General features: G+C 40.9%; 1 protein-coding gene across 1 annotated transcript in view; it reads left to right on the top strand.

The window, feature by feature from the left end:
- Window positions 1–18818, top strand: part of rap1gapb (RAP1 GTPase activating protein b) — a 246310-nt gene that overhangs the window by 102354 nt on the left and 125138 nt on the right. The window contains exon 3 of the mRNA XM_041779604.1: window positions 7007–7042. The gene's annotated coding sequence lies outside the window, so the exon portion shown is untranslated. The remainder of the gene's footprint in view (window positions 1–7006; window positions 7043–18818) is intronic.

Below are 18818 nucleotides of genomic sequence, written 5' to 3' on the forward strand. Positions count from 1 at the left end.
CCTATCCTATCCTATCCTATTCTATTCTATCCTATCCTATCCTGTCCTGTCCTATCCTGTCCTGTCCTGTCCTATCCTTCCTGTCCTGTCCTGTTCTATCCTGTCCTGTCCTGTCCTATCCTTCCCTGTCCTGTCCTGTCCTATTCTATTCTATCACAATGTACAGTTATATCCTATTGCATCTCAATGTACTCTGTCATGACTTGCCCTGTCTTTAAGGAGCTGCTATTATGAATAACCTAGACTAAAATGTTAATTGAAAAACAGTTTTAAAGCTTTTAAAACAACAAATCCAAAATCCTGTGGATCTATGTCAACAACAGTCAGCTGGGAAGTCTGAAATATTGAGTGGTGTGTAGTAGTTTGAAGTCCTGTCAGTGTGAGTGTGGGGTATACAAGGTTAATTTTGCTTTTGAAGACTTTCTCTTTCATTCCCTGCTCTCTCTTTCTATACATCTCCAGATCTTCTATTCATAAATAAATGATTCTGATAGCTTAATAAGATGCTGTTCTCTGAATTTCTTATGGGCGAGCGGTAAATCACATAAGATGTGCTGTAATTGCTGCCTTTGAACAGGCCCAGTCCTTCCTTCTTCTCTCCTTTGGTGAATCATAAAATATGTTGTGACATCGCAGGAACCTCATTTATCTTTTTGAAAGGCTTTTCATGAGTAGGAGTAAGTGAAAGAAATAATCAATACTCCGTCTTTCTGCCAATGTCAACAGTTATTGGAAAGACATGGCGGGCGAATGTAAAGAGACGTTATTGGTTTAACGTGTGAGACATACCAAGGTCATCGTACATTTTTCTTCTCAAGAAATCCTTGAAAAAAAGAGACCAGTGTTTTTATAAAGTAGACGATTTACTCTGATGACCCGGCTGGAACCTCAATTGCTATGAAATTGAGTCTCTGTGACACATTCCTGCCACCCTCCACACTTAAACTTCAGCAAATGACTCTCTTTCTTTTTGTCTGAGGAAAATCAGCAATCAACCTTTCTGTTATCTTCATTATACAGTTTTAAAGACAGATGGAGTGAGTTTTCAGAGTGTGTTTGCATTGAATGACAGCAGTAATCATTTGATTGGCTTAGCCTCGCAGAAGAAAAGGGATAAGTGGTGATTATCAGGAGATTGATTGTGGACAAGTGGCGAGTTCTTTTGGTGCTGCTTCAGAGATTGATCCAGGTGGAAGAGATGGGGCTGCATCATTAGTATGCAGGGGAAAGAAAGGAGGGAATAAGCCTGTGGATTTAACACACTGATAGAGGGAAACATTGAAATCAGTGTGGTCTGGCTGGCTGTCTTTCTATCTTCTTTTCATGTTTTCATTTTTCTACCACTTTCATTCTTTCTTTGTCCCCTTGTTTTTATATAACAGTTAATTAAGACCAAGCAATCTGATTGGACAAGATACATTCAATTAATACTGGATATATTCATGGCTTTCATGCAGCAGTGCACACTCATGGAACCAAACCCTGGTGGGCAGGAAGGGCTTCCTACAGCTGTACACTATGAAGAAGGTGACAGTCTTGATTGCCACTTATGTGACCATACCAACCACTGCTGTTCTAGTGCATGCACTAACTGATAAAGAGACAAGTCCAGGTTATACTTCTACAGCACTCCATAAGGTAAAAAGATGGAACTTGCTGGTAGTCTGAGTAGGTTACAATTGGTTCTTTGCAGATGACGTCACATCCGAGCAATGGTTCAGTAGAGCTTGTCATAGTTTATCAGGTTATTGTAGACAGTGATCTTTCTTGTGTTTCCACAGCCTATGCCCATGCAACCTTGCTCATTACAATGAGCAATCCATCTCTTTTTTAGAGATTTGGATCATTTGACTCTGTTCAGTGAGAAGAGTTGGTCTTATGGGACTCAGAATCTGAATACGAGGATGCAATAAGATTTATGCTATAAAGGAGGAGGCTGGGGTGGAGGGAGCTTAAGCTTTGCCAGCAGCAGCATTAATGCAAGCAGGGATTAGTGAGAGGTATGCCAAAGTATGTATTTAAACTTAAAACAAAAAGAAAGACAATTTGTGTTTGGGACATTATTTCTTTGTTGTAACAACACTTCTTGGCAATAAATCTTATACCGTTGGAAAGCCTGTTTATTACCCTTTAAATGATGCCACATTTGTAAGGATCATGCATTTGTGGGATGAGCAGCAGAGCTGAGTATGTGGGTTGCGCCTATGAAAAATGTGCCAAATCTTCTTTGCCAATTCCAAACAAGTAATTTTGCTGTTGCTATTGACTCTTTTTTTGAGCTCCTGGTACCCCCAGGTCCTGCCAATCAGGTGCCTGATTGGCAGCACCTGTGAGCATGGGCCCTGCTACAGTGGTCAGTAGATGTCTGCTTCAGGAATCGGCACGCCAAGTTTGACTGATCTGGATAGGACCCGTGCGATAGGGCAATTTCAAGCTTGTGTTTCACAAAATCAAGTTGCGGCATTGTTTGGAGAGAACCCTAGTACTATCTCCAAACTGAAGACCAAGTTCCCTATAACAGGGAATGTCAGAGACAGGCTGCGAAGTGGGCGTCCCAAGAAGACAACACCCCAAGAATACTGTTTTTTCACCCTGTCAGCAAGAACTCTATCCTCCAAGATGACAACACTCACCCCCACAGAGCGGGGTTTATCAGAGACTACTTCCAGAATTTGGGAGTGAAGAGGATGGAACAGCCTGCCAGCAGTCCTGGCCTCAACCCCATTGAACACTTGTGGGATCAGCTTGGGTGTGCTGTTGATGCTGGAGTGACCAACACAACCATGTTGGCTGACTTGTGACAAATGCTGGTTGAAGAACGGGATGCCATCCCACAGCAGTGTGTGACCAGGCTGGTGACCAGCATGAGGAGGAGGAGCCAGGCTGTTGTGGCTGTGTATGGTTCTTCTACACACTATTGAGGCTCCTGTTTGTTAAATGAATAAATTGTTAAATTGTCAATATGTCTTGTTTCTTCAAACTTCAATCATCCAATCCACCAAACACCAAACAAGAGTCAATGGCAGAATCAGCTGTTTGGAATTGGCAGAGAAGATTTGGCACATTTTTCATGGGCGCAACCCACATACTCAGCTCTGCTGCTCATCCCACAAATGCATGATCCTTACAAATGTGGCATCATTTAAAAGGGTAATAAACAGGCTTTCCAATGGTATAAGATTTATTACCAAGAAGCATTGTTACAACAAAGTTATAATGTACCAAACAAAATGGCCTTACTTTTTGTTTTAAGTTTAGAAGTATGTATATATCATTCACTGCTGTGTTAAGAGAAAGAGCTGTGATTGGCTGTGGAAGCTGCAAGCCTGGAACTGGGCTGACTTTCCAGGGTCTTTAAAGATTAAATCCACAACAGTAACTCTGATAATGGACATCTTTTTATACATTTATAATCCATTTTTCAATTGCTCCTGCGACTAGCAGGTTAGTCTGCCGGCATATTGTCTGTTTGTTTCCCAGAATGCATTGTGATTTGGCTGTGGCAACCACTGGCAGGCTGTTGTGTTGCCACGTCATGCTTTGCAGAAAGCACATGTACACAGACTTAAAAGCTGGAGAAGAAAGCCTAAATGACTCATGATGGAGAGAAACAGACACAGAGGGGGTTATTATATGACCCTCAGAGTCACTGCAGACAGGAACTGCTTGAAATGACTCAAACTCCCAAAAATGCAAGGATTTTTTTTTTTTTTTAAACATGAATATTTTGACTTTTTTGTTTTTTTGCCTAGCAAGCGTGGCAGATGTTTGATTTATCTGGCTCCACTGAAGGTGAAGAATCATATATTGACATGGTAGCAGCTGCCTGTCAAGCCTGCATTAAACTAATAAAATAATAAACTCCTAGCAGCAGCACATGCTTTACTACATGTTTTATAACTCTTACTGGCTTTTGAAAAATAACAACAGAGGGGACATTCATCCAATCAACCTCCCAAGTTTTTTTTTGTGTAAGCTTTTGCCCCACACTATTGGGATGGATGTGACATAAATTTCATGCTATATACATGTGAAATGTCTACGGATTATCAGGATGGGACCTTTACTCTACCGTTATTTGGCTTTTAGCTTGACTTTCTATGAAAGCTCCTCTATTTGGCCACTCTGCCATTTAGACATTTGAATGCTCCAACAGTTTGTCGGCTTTCAGGGCACATCTGCAGCTGCCCATTCCCATCTCTGCGACACTTTGAAGGTCCTGTGTGAGCAGTTGGCAGAAGGAAACGGTATTGAAAGGAGGTGGAGGAAAGAAAAGGGCAGGCAGCAGAGGAAGAAGATGTGGATTTTATTTTCTGGCTTCATGGTGCACATTGTAGGAAACTGTTGAAAGCAGGATCCAGTAATCTTATTTTAATGATGTATTGAGTATAATTGTAAAAAAAATAATCTATAGTGTGACAGAGATTTATCATCCAATTCTGCATCTCTGTGGAGGGTTTCAGCATCCTCTGGATTATTTTCTGGGTTTACAGCCTTACTGGTGTGAGTCTGCCTCACCGCTCTCACCACGGTTGTTTGCAGCCTCAGAAGACAGCTTTTCCCCATGAATTATTCGTAGATAAACAAAGTAAGCAACTGGTTGGTGAACAAAGTGGGCCATTTAGCAGCTTAAGAGCCAGATATTTCCCCAAGGAGTTGTTTAGAGAGCTGAACAGGAGAATGAATATTGGAGTGACATTTATTAGAAAACTCCAAATGACTACTTACGGTGCTCTGTGCTGGCACAGTCTGTTGTTTGGCTACTGTTTGTCTTCAGAATCATCTTTTAAGATTACAATGTAAGAGCAAGATCCTGCAAAAGTAGGCACATTCAGAAATTTTTGAAAAATACCATGAAAAGAGACTGTGTTCAGAGCTGCTCCTGTGTACTACCTTTGTGCTTTCTGTCGGCTTCCTTGTCCAGTCAGACATGAATTTGTTCGCTGGCACTTGCTGACATTTCTTCCTTCAAGGTCCTTGCTTGTTTTGCACAACCCCAATACCGAAAAAAGTGGGAATACTGTGCAAAGTACAAATAAAAACAACAGAATGCAATAATGTGCAAAACTCATGAACCCATATCTTATTCATAATAGAAAAGAAACTATGTATTTGTTGAAACTGAGACATTTTACCATTGTATGAAAAATATTAGCTCAGTTTGAATGTGATTGAAGCAACATATATGGGGTAACAAAATGCTGGGGAAAAAGCAGCTGTGGGAGCATTTTGCAACAAATTTGGTTAACAGGAAACGAGTCAGTAACATGACTGGGTATTAAAAAAGTATTTTAGAAAGACAGAGTCTTGCAGAACTAAAGATGGGCAGAGGTTCGCCAGTCTGCAAAAATACAGTGTCTAAAAATTGTGGAACAGTTTCAGACAAAATGTTCCTCAATATAAAATTGTAAATATCCCACCATTTACAGTTCATAATATCAAAAGATTCAGAGAATCTGGAGAATCTCTGATCATTGGGGTCAAGGCCAAAGGTCAGTGTTGGATGCTTGTGATCTTCAGGCCCTCAGGTGGCAGTGCATTAAACACAAGCTAGATTCTGGACTGGAAATCGCTGCATGGGCTCAGAAACACTCCCAGAAATCATTGTCTGTTAATACAGGTGGTCATGCCGCCCACAGATGCAGGTTGAAGCTATATCATGCAAAGAAGAAGCTATATGTGAACATGATCCAGAAACGCCACCATCTTCTGTGGGCTCATTTAAAATGGACTGAGGCAAAATGGAAAACTGTTCTGTGGTCAGATGATTCAAAATGTGAAATTTTTTTTGGAAACGATGGATGCCTTGTTCTGCAGACTAAAGAAGAGAGAGAGACCATCCAGCTTGTTCAAAAGCCAGCACCTCTGATGATATGGGGTTACTTTAGTGCCTATGGCATGTACAAATTACACATCTAATAAGGCAAAATCAATGCTGACAAGTATATAGAAGTTTTAGAGCGACATGCTCTCATTCAGACATTTCTCTCAGGGGAGGCCTTGACTATTTCAGCATGACCATGTTAAACAACATACCATTACAACATCATGGCTTCACAGTAGAAGAGTCCAGTTGCTGAACTGGCCCTCCTGCAGTACAGACCTTTCACCAGCAGAAAACATTTGCCACATCAAGTCAGTTCAGGTCAGGTATGGCACATATGCCGGATCAGCACTTTGAAACCTTGGTCCTGTACTGCTCTGGCCTCCTGATGGCCATCCTCAGAGCCTGGGCCAGGCCCATGCCCCATCTCTGCAGGTATCCCCCCAGCTTCCTCCTCCACATTGCACACAATTGCCCCCAATGTCTGGACCAGCACATGGGGTCCTGGGCACCCATTATGTGGTGAGCTAGATCAGGCCGGGGAAAGTGTATTTCTATTTTAGGCGCCTGCCCATTCTCATCCTCGCTCTCCTGTCAACATTAGACACACAGGCCTGCCACTAATACCCAAAGATGCACTAAAGAGAAGTTGTCACAAATGAGTTCACTTGGCTCCTCTGACCATCAGTCAACGTCCAGGCATCACAAGAGTATAACAAGACTGAAAGGACCAAGGTCTGAAAGACTATGACTCTCTTGGTGCATCGTTTAACAAAGAATCTGGCAAAGAACAACCAGGACTGTTGAGCAGCTTGAATTCTAAATCAGACAAGAATGGGACAACATTACTCTCCCAAAACTCCAGGAACTTGTCTCCTCACTTTGCAGATGTTTACAGACTGCTGTTAAAAGTATAGGGGTTGCTACACAATGGTTAAAAATTGCACATGAACTAATGTTTTTCATGAAATCGGTAAAATCAATCAGTGTCAAAAACTGATATGTTGTTTATGTTCAGTAGTGCACAGTGTGGGTTTATGGGATTTGCAAATGATTGGATTCTGTGATACTTTTTTAATACAGTGCCCCAACTTTTTTGGAATTGTTGTTGTCCTTCCCCTCAGCTGTGCTAAATAAGAGAATTGTGGAATGTTAATCTTCTTTTGCTTTGTTTCTTTCCAGAGTTGACAAGAGCTTCTCCAGAACCAGAACCTTATGGTGAGTCTTCTTATTTCTAAAACATCATTCATCAGTTTCATTGTAATAGGCTTGACTGCTCCGAGCACTGAAAGGATGTGCTCACTTTTTTGCAGCTGAGGCAATAATAATGGAAAGGGACTTTATGTATGCTTTATTTCCTTTTGAAAGTGTACAGTGGTGCAAAGCTGCTCACAAAAAAAAACAGAAAATCTGAAATGCATTAAAAAGGATACCAAATATTGACCTGCCCTGCCCTCAGGGAAGGGTGCACTCACAAATGTCTGGCCTTTTGATTCCTGCTTCATACCATCCCCACACTCAGCACAATATTAGAGGTCATTAGAGTTTTTTGATTTGTCAGCTATTGATGGAAGTATTATGATGGAGAAAAGCTTCTGTTTGATGCTATCTAGATCAGCGTGAAATCATTACATTTAAAGAAGAAATAGTTTGTAAAGGTAAAGACTTGTAGGACCATTATTTTGGGAGAGTAACTGATGCACAGACTCTCAATCTGCATCTCCTTCTTTGCATTTTAGTTCAGCTTTAAAAGTGCATGCATTTAGTTCCCAATCTGCTCTTATAGTTTTGGACATCTGCATGTGGTGGAAACACAGAGAGAGAGAGAGCATCCAGTAATTTTCCCTCTTGGCAGGTAGTCTGGCAGCTTGTAGAGGGGAATGTGTGGCTGTAAATACAGGAGAGGAGCAGATGGAGGGAGACAGGGAGCACAGGAAGGTTTGTGAGAGACCAGCTGGACATGTGGGGCGAACTGGAGCATCAAGGGCCACAGGAAGTCACAGTGCCACTTTACCCAGGATAAAGATTTTCAATATTTCATCTTTACTCTGTGGCTACAAGCCAAAGCACTGAATTATTAGTAGTGCCCTCAGTTTTCATAGTGTAACGTGAATGTATTAAGTGATGAATTGTCGGTATTCAGTAGTTTTAGATTTGTAGTAGTATTGTCCTGGTTAAAAAAAATCAAGCTGCAATGTTGCTTGAATGGTGTTGAAAATGAAAAATATGGAAGTGAAAAAACTACAGCTCCATGTGAGGCAGGCTGCAAACCCCTGGAAGTCCCATTATCACCATTTTCTCAACAGAGATCAACATGTTCACAGCCTGTCTCAAAAACCAATTGGCATTGACAGTTCATGTCTCTATCACACTGAATATGTGGTGAAATCTCTCTAAAACTCACCTAGTTTGAGTTAACCAGGAAAAATGCATGAATGTGCATCATACAGCAGGTTGAGTTGTCTTTCCTTGCTTTTTGCTGGTAGGTGTAAGGCCCACCTTGGCTTCATCCCATGATCTGTGATGGTTTGCTATGGGACCATTGTCTATAGTCACAATAGCCCCATGCACTTCCATTTTGGCATTTTTAGGACAGGGTTGTTGTACAAGCCCATGAATGATACAAAGCCTTTAAAAAGTATCCATCCCCTTGGTTGTTTTACCCTTTTATTGATTTTTTTACATCAATCATGGTCAATATAATTTGGCTTAAAAAAAAAAAAAAAAACTCTCTCAGTCTGGCAAAAATATGTAAGGTGAAATGAGTGACTGCATAAATATTTGCCCGATTCAAGTCAGTATTTAGTGGATACACATTTAGCTGCAATCACAGCACTGAGTCTGTAGGAATCAATCTCAATCAGATTTGCACATCTGGACACTGCAATTTTACTTTGCAACTGCTTATACTCTGACAGGCTGTGAAGGGATCGGGCATCTCAATTCTCCCTGTAACCATGTCCGTGTTAACTCTTCTATCTTTTGAAGAAGTAAACCGTGTTTTCTTTATATTAGAGAAGTATGAGAACAAGTCAGATGGAGCTAAACCAAGAAGCAAAGCTTTTGATTTACCAGTCATCTACACTCCAACCCTCACCCATGGTTGTGGTTGGGTAATGAATGAGATTGTAGATTGGAGGTTGGCTGGGCTCAGCCTTTAAGACAGGGTAAGGAGATCAGACATCCAGAGGGAGCTAGGAGTAGAGCTGCTGCTCTGGTTTATATATTTTATAATTATGCCTCCTGGGCATCTTTAAGGAGGTCTTCTGGGCACGTCCAACTGGGAGGGGCCCTTGAACTTGCTGAAGGGAATTTATATACGTTTTGGCTGTGGGACACCTTTGTATCCCCCAGAAAGAGCAGGAAAATGTTCCTGGGGGAAGTGTACACATAATTTTACTTAGACTGCTATGACCTGGCCAAGGATGTGTGGATGGATGGATGGATGGATGGATGGATGGATGGATTGATCAACAGATGGATCAGTGGATGGATAGATGGATGGATGATGGACGGATGGATGGGTGGAACAGTGGATGGATGGATCAAAGGATGGATGAAACAATCAAACAATCAATGGATCCATGGAATGAAGGATGGAGCAATGGATGGATGGAGGGAGTAATGTAGAGCGATGGATGGATGGCTCTATTGATGGATAACTCTATGGATGGAGGGATTGTTGGATGGATGGATGATGGTTGAATCAAAGGATGGATGAAACAGTGAAACAATCGAGGGATCAATGGATGGATGGATGAATGGATGGATAGAGCAATGGCTGGATGGATGGATGGATTAATGGATGGATGAATCAATAATGAATGGATCAATCAATCAGTGACTGGATGGATAGAATGATGGATAGATGGACCAATGGGTGGATGGATGAATCAGTCAAATGATAAGTGGATGGATGCATGGATGGATGGTTGGAACAATGGATTGGTCAATAGGTAAGTAGATGGATGGATGAATGGAAAGATCAATGGATTGACTGATGGATCAGATGCTGAAATAAGTCAAACCTTAATCTAATACCTGGAAAATGAGATAGAGCCTTGTCAGCACCTTTACATTTTGATTTCTTTAAACATTAGTCAATAATTTCCAATATTTTTCTGTCTCATATTATCATGGTAATGGCATGTTATTAACCATGCCATCAATCATGTTATCAATCATGTTATCAATCGTGATTATGTTAGGTAAGTTTCCTTAATCAGCAGTTTTATAGACTTGGCAGAGATATCTACAGATCATACTTTTCCAGCATCTATTCAATAATCCTTATCCTCATAATGGCCTCCCTACTGGGCTTTAACCATTATGTAATACATAGACATAATAATAGCATTATGATAGGGGTTTAGATGGTTTCTTAAGAATTAGTTATCCGCTGAAATTATCACTGATGATTATTAGACTATTTCAGCACAGAGACGGAAATGGAGAGAGAAAAGCCATTAGAAGATGAAACATTAATTACACTTCCCTGATTATTCAGTCCGTATATTGTATCCAGTAAAGCAGAGAATATGCAATGTTGTTTAGAGAGAGTTTATTTCTTTTGTCTGCATGGCTCTCTGTTGGATTTATAGCATCTGAAAGAATTGTGTTGTTCCATTATTACCCATCCAATGGGCTTTAGCGTCATAAAAACTGAGTCATAATGAGTCTGCAAAGGACAATGAGGGGATATAAGGGAAGGGAAAATTGAAGTTTCAGAGATGATTCAGACTCGTCAAATGAGAATACACCCATGCACATGCACTGAATATCATTAAGACAGTTTAGGTTTGTCTCTGATGCAGAAAGGTCTGTAGAGCGTGATAATGGCACCTCAGAGCTGGGCTGTGTTAGCTTTCCAAAACAGTTTCTGATTATAATCACTGAGTCATTAAACCAATTGTGTATTCATCAGTCTCAGGCTGCATTTAGATTAAAAGAGCAAAGTTTCAACTAGATACTCAGTATTTGTTTTTCCTTTAACTTTAATGCCGTGGGAGGAATTTCTATAGGACTTACTTTGTCTTTGTGTTGTGTCTGTTATAAAAGAATATAACTGGATCATATAAGTAAAGATACACTATATTGCCAAATGTATTGACTCACCCATCCAAATAATTCAAATCAGGTGTTCCAATCACTTCCATGGCCACAGGTGTGTAAAATCAAGCACCTAGGCATGCAGACTGTTTCTACAAACATTTGTGAAAGAATGAGTCGCTCTCAGGAGCTCAGTGAATTCCAGCGTGGTACTGTATTAGGATGCCACCTGTGCAACAAGTCCAGTGGGGAAATTTCCTCACTCCTAAATATTCCACAGTCAACTGTCAGTGGTATTACAACAAAGCGGAAGCGATTGGGAATGACAGCAACTCTGCCACGACGTGGTAGGCCACGTACAATGACACAGCGGGGTCAGCGGATGCTGAGGCGCATATTGTGCAGAGGTCGCCAACTTTCTGCAGAGTCAATCACTACAGACCTCCAAACTTCATGTGGCCTTCAGATTAGCTCAAGAACAGTGCATAGAGAGCTTCATGGAATGGGTTTCCATGGCCACCAGCTGCATCCAAGCCATACATCACTAAATGCAATGCAAAGCGTTGGATGCAGTAGTGTAAAGCACGCTGCCACTGGACTCTAGAGCAGTGGAGACGCGCTCTCTGGAGTGACGAATTGTGCTTCTCCATCTGACAATCTTATGGATGAGTCTGGGTTTGGCGGTTGCCAGGAGAACGGTACTTATCTGACTGCATTATGCCAAGTGTAAAGTTTGGTGGAGGGGGGATTATTGTGTGGGCTTGTTTTTCAGGAGCTGGGCTTGGCCCCTTAGTTCCAGTAAAAGGAACTCTGAATGCTTCAGTATATGAAGAGATTTTGGACAATTCCATGCTCCCAACTTTGTGGGAACAGTTTGGGGATGGCCCCTTCCTGTTCCAACATGACTGTGCACCAGTGCACAAAGCAAGGTCCATAAAGACATGGATGAGAGAGTTTGGTGTGGATGAACTTGACTGGCCTGCACAGAGTCCTGACCCCAACCCGCTAGAACACACATCTGTTATAGTACCCAGAGAGAACGCCCACATGCATGGGGAGAGAATGCAAAGGCCCTGACCAGGAAGCGAACCAGAGACCTTCTTGCTGTGAGGCAACAGTGCTAACCCCTGTGCCGTAAAGAACAGTGATAGAGGGTTCCCCTGTTGTTCTTAAGATGACTGAACCAACAACAGTTTCAAACCTCACTGTGTGTCATTAAAACCTGACCATCCCCAGCTACGTGCCACTGCTTCAAATCCATCAGGTTACCCAGAGCCAGCCAGGTGTAAGTCAGAGAGTGCAGAGATAAACACTCAGCCTCCAATCCTCTTCCTCACTGCTGGGGACTACAGCTGTTTCATCTCACCTGGCACTCACACTGACACTTTCTCTCCGACCCGTGTCGCCCTGAATCATTCGAATAAAGTGCTGCTCATAATGAAAGGTGGGAACATACTCACTTTACCGTGCTGAACTGCTCACAGCTCAGTGTTCCCAATTAAAGCCTCATTAGCTTGATTGCTGTCGATAATGGTGGTGCTTATCTTCAAAGCTCCTGCCGAGCTCCAATAAGAAGACGGAATAAATACCTCAGCATTTTTGTAAGAATTGTTAATACAGTACAGACAGCTCGTTTAAGCTAATAGGGAAAAGCATTACAATTGCACAATGACAATACAATTACTTCCTCATGATCTAGTAAACAAGGAGGAACAACTCTGATTTTATACTTGATGAGTTCAGTTGGATTTAAAGCTCCTGTAATGGACTGTCATTCTGTTTATCCTATCTGCAACACCACAGAAAAGTTTCCCCTACACAAAGCTTTCGTTTTTCTGCACAACATCCCCCACAGGTTAACACTGATGCTTCTGCATGTCATCTCACATGCCATTGCAGCATTGCAGAAACCACAAGGCAAGGCATGGTGGCACTGCTCAGGGACCCAGGCCCAGATCCATGAGAGTATCATACTCGGGCAAAGTGTGTCTGCTTGTGAAAGTAGTCTCAGGCATGATTCATGTGGACTTAGGCATAATATACTGAATATGTGATCCTGATATAATATACTGATATGCATCCATACCCGAATACAGGGTACTTGTCAGTAGGTAGAATTGTAAAGGCAGTTCTAAACATTTCCTGTTTCTTGATGTATGCATGTACAAAATAAGAATATGTTCAAAATATCTGCACAGCATGATCAGTTTCATCCTCTGAGCTGAATGGTAGCAGGAAGTAAGACGAGCATCTTTGTGGTGTCAAGTTGGTGACACAAGCGGTTGGCATGGTTGTCTCTTGTTTTATCCTCTTCTTGGCAAACTTGCAAACCAAATGGGCATACCACATAATGTATCAGAGAGGATACATGTGGAAGTGTGCTCAGCTCAACAGTGTTAGTAATGTGAAAGCAGACTAGGCCTGTCCAGGCCCCTGATGAACCCAGAGAACGGGCCCTTCCCAGACAGTTTTTATTGATAGTATCAATGCATGTATGCTGGATCAGTAGCATTGGGGCTAGCGTCTTGGCTAACACGTAATTTTGGAGCTAAAAAGTGTTTCAAGCTTTTTGGGGGTTCTGATGTTGGTAGTTGTCCCATTTGTTATCCTTGTTTTTTTCTGCCCATTTTTGCCACTTTTATTTGCCACTTGCCATCAATTTTAGTTTTTTTTTTTTTTTTTTACTAATTTTTGCCCTATTTTTAACCCCTTGTTATCACTTTTTCCTACTCTTTTTAGCACTTTAAAGACAGCTGTGCCACTGCTAACCCATTTTTGCCATTAAACCACCTTTTTCACCTCTTTTCTGCCTGTTTTTGCCACTTCATCACCTTTTAGACCCCTTCTTTACCACCTTTTCCTGCACATTTTTGCCACTTTTGACCTTTTTGTGCCACATTCTCCCTATTGTAACCTCTGTAAACCCATTTTTGCTTCTATAACCCATTTTCCATCACTTTTTATGTGTAGATTTGCCAATTTTAACCACATTTCACTATTTGTTACAGCCATTCTTTGCAACCTTGGCCATTTTTTAAATCATTTTTGCATTTTTCTTTCTATTGTTGCCTCTGTTAACAATATTTTCGCTATGACAAATCCCTTTTTCATCACTTTATTCCCATTTATTTTTTTCCAATTTTTTGACCTTATTTAAGTTTTTGGCTATTTTTGCCTCTTTTACACCCTTTTTTTTGCCACTTTTCAAACCCTTTTTTGCTTTTTTGCTAACCCTGGTTTGACCCAGCTCAACTTTAATTTGTACGATCACTTGGCACATACCTTACATAATTTAAGACACTCAGTATAATGTGCTGTATTAACTAGTTATCAAAGTGCAACCAAAACTTTATGATGTGTTCACTCCACACTGATCAAGTTGGATCTTTTTACAGTGTATCAGGAAAACAAGATACTTGTGATTAACCTGTTATTTTGACACATACAGTTAGGCTCCTCTTGTTAATAGGTTTTGACATCAATGTTTAGTGTTTATTTTGATGAGTTGACCCTGAAAGTTCTGCTTCTTCTTCTTCTTCTTCTTCTTCTTCTTCTTTTGAAAATCATTATTTCACACATTTATGTTTTTTTAGTGCATGTGGTGCAGATGTAAAATCAGTAAGAAGTTACGTTCAATGATTGTGATCTCAGTGTGATTCAAAATAATTGGGATTTTACTTTTTGCTATGATCCAACAGCCCTATTGTCAGTAATGCTTATAATAGCCTTAAAAAAAGACCTTAATCAGCACAAATACATTGGACCATTGAGAACATCAACGGCCAATTTGAAAGTATACAAAATCAGTCCGTGGATCTTTATGGATTTAATCCTGTTTAGGGACTAAATATTTGACTGGATTTTGCTTGTGGGGACCCTTTCTGATGCACACTGACTGTTTTATGGAATATTATGATCAGAAGAGTTTGTAATGGTGAATTATTTCAAATGCATTGATTGTGGCTGCTGTTGTAGTTTTATCCAGGAATCATTTACATGGTCAGACTCCTGAGAATCAGAACTTTATGCTGATGTATGGCATAGACCGGGGCAAAATGGAAAACTGTTCTGTGGTAAGAATCAACATTTGGGGCTTTTTTTACCTTTGTTTAGATAGGACAGCTAAAGAGAGACAGGAAATTTGGGGAGAAGGAGCGTGGAAAGTCATACGCCAAACAGCATCGATACCAGGAGTCAATCAGAACCAGTGCGCTAGGGCTGGGCAAAATGGTTAAAACATTTAATCTCCGATTTTTCACACAAAACTTGATTTACGATTTTAAGAGATTTTTTTGTTGTTGTTGTTTTCAAATGAAAAAGAAAAACACTCTAATGGGTTTCTTTCATTTTTATCAACAACAACAACAACAATAATAATTATAATAATAACTTTTTTTACAATGTTTATTTGTAACAAAATTGAACTGAATGTTCCTTTAAAGGTCAAAGTGTGAGCTGTAAACTTGTCTTTAAAAACGCACTATGGTAGGTTATTTACATGAACATTCAGACTCTGAAAGTTTTAATCTGCTTAAGAAGCAGACAGAAAGTAATTAAAGTCTCTCCATGATGTATGCAAGTTGACAAGAGCATCACAGGAATATTGATTATTTCTTTATTTGATTTCTTGTCATCTCTGCTACAGAACCAGTGTCAGATAAAAATGTTGGCAAGCAGACCAAAACTACTTTTAATTTCAATTTCTACTGTAATAATTCTGAATGAATATGATTATTTAAACTGAGCAGGATGTTCTTACTTTATTTGAGAACACTGTGGTTACACATTAGCAATATGTAAGAAAAAAATTGATCTTTTTGTTTACAGGGTTGCCAGAACTAACATAAAATTAAAGCTTCTTACAGTAGCTATTATTTTGGTAAAACAGAAGTAAAGTTTAACAGAAAATCTTGATTTTCGATTTTTAAAATCTTCATTTCCCAGAAACCACGATTTATGGATTTAACTGATTTATTTCCCAGCCCTACAGTGCGCTGAATAATCTAGCCCCTGTATACGAGCACCTGCTCTACCATCTGAGTTAAACTGGCGCCCAGGCACTCTGGTTTAAATAGCTTTCCTGAAACTGCCCATCCATGCATTTACAGTGCATTATACACCCATGCTGTTCATCTATTGTCCAGCATGACCTGAGAGCTCACTGTGCAAGTTAAATCAGGACAGAGCATCACAACTGTCAGAGTTTCCATTGTGAACTCACAGAGGGAGGTTGTCTGATATTGGAGCTCAAATACAAACACTTTCACATACAGCACACATACCCAACAGCACCAGCAAACAAACTCGCTAAAACAGAACAGATATTCTCTAGCAGCTGGAGGTCTGCAGCTATGTCCTGTTGAATCTTATTCGTTTGGTGAAAGGAGGGAGATGACACATCACACAGGCATGACTGCTCCTGCTGTGGTGCGTTTGGATGCTGTCTGCCTGTTTGTGCACGCTCAATTAAGGAAAAAAAAGCCCTGAAGTTAGGGAGTCTGCTCCTGGCTTTGCTCTCACCCAAATTTCAGATCTACAACCAAGATTTCAAACATTCCACAAAGCACCAGAGTGGTTTGGAGCGGCTGATGGGCTATGATCAGTCCTGGTGCCCTTTGCACACTGTATGATAAACAAAGCATAAACATGCTGAAATTTACACATGCCTTTTAGTTTAACTTTTAATTTGAATAATTTCTTAAGTAACTTGTGGAGAGAAGTACAAACCTCGAGATGCTCCTCCTAAGGATGAAATGGTGTGTTTTCTGTGTGCACAGCTGGAGGTGTGTGTGTCTGTTGCATCACAGCACTCCCCTCCGAGCTGCCCCGCTGCCACGAATCTGTGCAGCCCTTTGACTGACACGAGGAGCCGGGTGGTAATGAAGTGGTCCTCAGTGCTGAGCGGCGAAATGGAGAGGGGCGAGGAGGCCTCTAATTGGGCATCTGTGCCTCTTCAGATCGCTGTTAATGGCCGCTCTCCCTCCTAATATCAGAGTCCGAGTCGTGAGGAGAAAGCAAACAGGAACAAAGGGAGCCAGTATGAGCTCAACGGGCAGATCTAGACTTATTTACAGAGTCAGTGTGCAGTTTGACTCTAAAGGGGACAATTAAAATGTTTACATGGGCCTCATTTCTTAGAAGCTTTCAGTAAGTGCCAAATATAAAAAAAAACTGTCTTTATTATTTCACTACACCCTGTTGTCTCCTCAAACAGGCTGCAGGACTGGATCAGTACAGGCTCAAACATTCAGTTGGAATGAGATCTAAAGTCTGAACATGCCACAGTATCAACCTAAATGCGTTGTAAAGTTATTTGAAACATTCCTGTTCAGGCAGTAAACCAACTGACCCGATATCCTGAGGCTTCACTTTTTAATGAAACCAAATACCCAGGTTTCCTAAACCCACAGATGGAGTCAGAGAGGGGGTGCTAATATCAGAAACAAAAAAACAAAGTGCCATCTTGTGTGCCTATTAGTCAACAAAATTGGGAAATGTGCCTTCTACTTTTTCTCTAAGTAGATAAAACATGGTGAGGTGCCCTTTAGGAGCCCTCGTAGAGGACAAAAGGGGTTAAATGCCCTCCAGGTTGGCTCTTTAGTTGAAAAACATGATAAAGGGCCCTCTAGATTGTGCTTTATGAGGAATAAACATGGTAAAGTACCCTCTAGGTTGTGCTTTATGAGGAATAAACATGGTAAAGTGCTGTCTAGGTTGCCTTATAAGCAGACAAAATGTGGTAAAATGCCATCAAGGTTGCTGCCTTAGTGGACAAAAATGGTAGCATGCTCTCTGGACAACCCTCTTAGTTTAGAAAACAGGGCAAAGGGCTCCCTAGGTATCCCACCATAGGGACAAAACCAAATGAAGTGCACTTTAGTGAGAATCCTATGTGGTTAAAATGTGGTCACATGCCCTCTAGGTTGCCCTCTGATAGGACAAAATGGGGTAAAGTGCCCTCCAGGTGTGCCTGCTAACAGATAATATGTTGAATGCAAAATGTGGTTGCTCTCTAAGCTGACAAAATACAGTTGCTGTCTTGGTGGATGTAAATGGTAACATACCCTCTAGGTAGCCCTCTTTGTTGAGAAAACAGGGCAAAGCGCTCTCTAGGTAGCCCTCTAAGGGGAGGAAACTGAAAAAAGTGCACTCTAGTGAGCACCCTAAGTGGTGAAAACGTGGCAAATTGCCCTCTGGGTTGCCCTCTAAGTGAACCAAACAGTAAAGTGCCCTTTAGTAAGCCCTCTAAGTGGAGAAAACCCTAATAACACACCCTTCCCTCAAAGTGAACAAAACCTGATAGAGTGCCCCTTTAAGGACACATTTTCAATAGTAGAGAAAAAATGCATAAGTACCATTATACCATACACTGACATCCTCCCTTGTATATCTTTCTGAAATATTCAGTTGAATCATTAGTAATTCCTGCAGGTGCCCTTTTTCTAACAACTTACAAGATCTCCAGGTATGAAGTCAATTTCTTCCTTATTGGCTTCAGTGATGCTGTGTCTCTTCCTGGATCAGAATTTTAAGATATAACGAAGCTGTTGAAGGATGTGAGATTATTGGCTGTCATACTGGATTTTTGTCAGGGTTTAACAGGTTCACATGTTTGTCTGTGGGTGTCTTGGTGTTTTAGAGCAGACTGTCACTTGCTGAGACCATCTGTTGCTCTGCACAGTTCAGCTCATCCTCCTCTGACCTCATCTGCCTCCATTTAGTCGGACTGAAGAGCACTTTAAAGCTGATATCTGCAAAGACCCAGAGCCTCTGCCTAGAGGAACAAGAGATGCATAAGTGCATTGGTTTAATACCAGTATCCGCCCTCATGATGAACTTCAGCCATCCGCATATAATGTAGCATGAACAGATATAAATAGACAAGATTATAGATAAAGATTTATTGTCAAGTACAGGATTTTGTTTAAGGTAGAATAAAATTATA

The sequence above is a fragment of the Cheilinus undulatus genome, linkage group 3 (assembly GCF_018320785.1).
Source record: "Cheilinus undulatus linkage group 3, ASM1832078v1, whole genome shotgun sequence".
Lineage (NCBI taxonomy): Eukaryota > Metazoa > Chordata > Actinopteri > Labriformes > Labridae > Cheilinus > Cheilinus undulatus.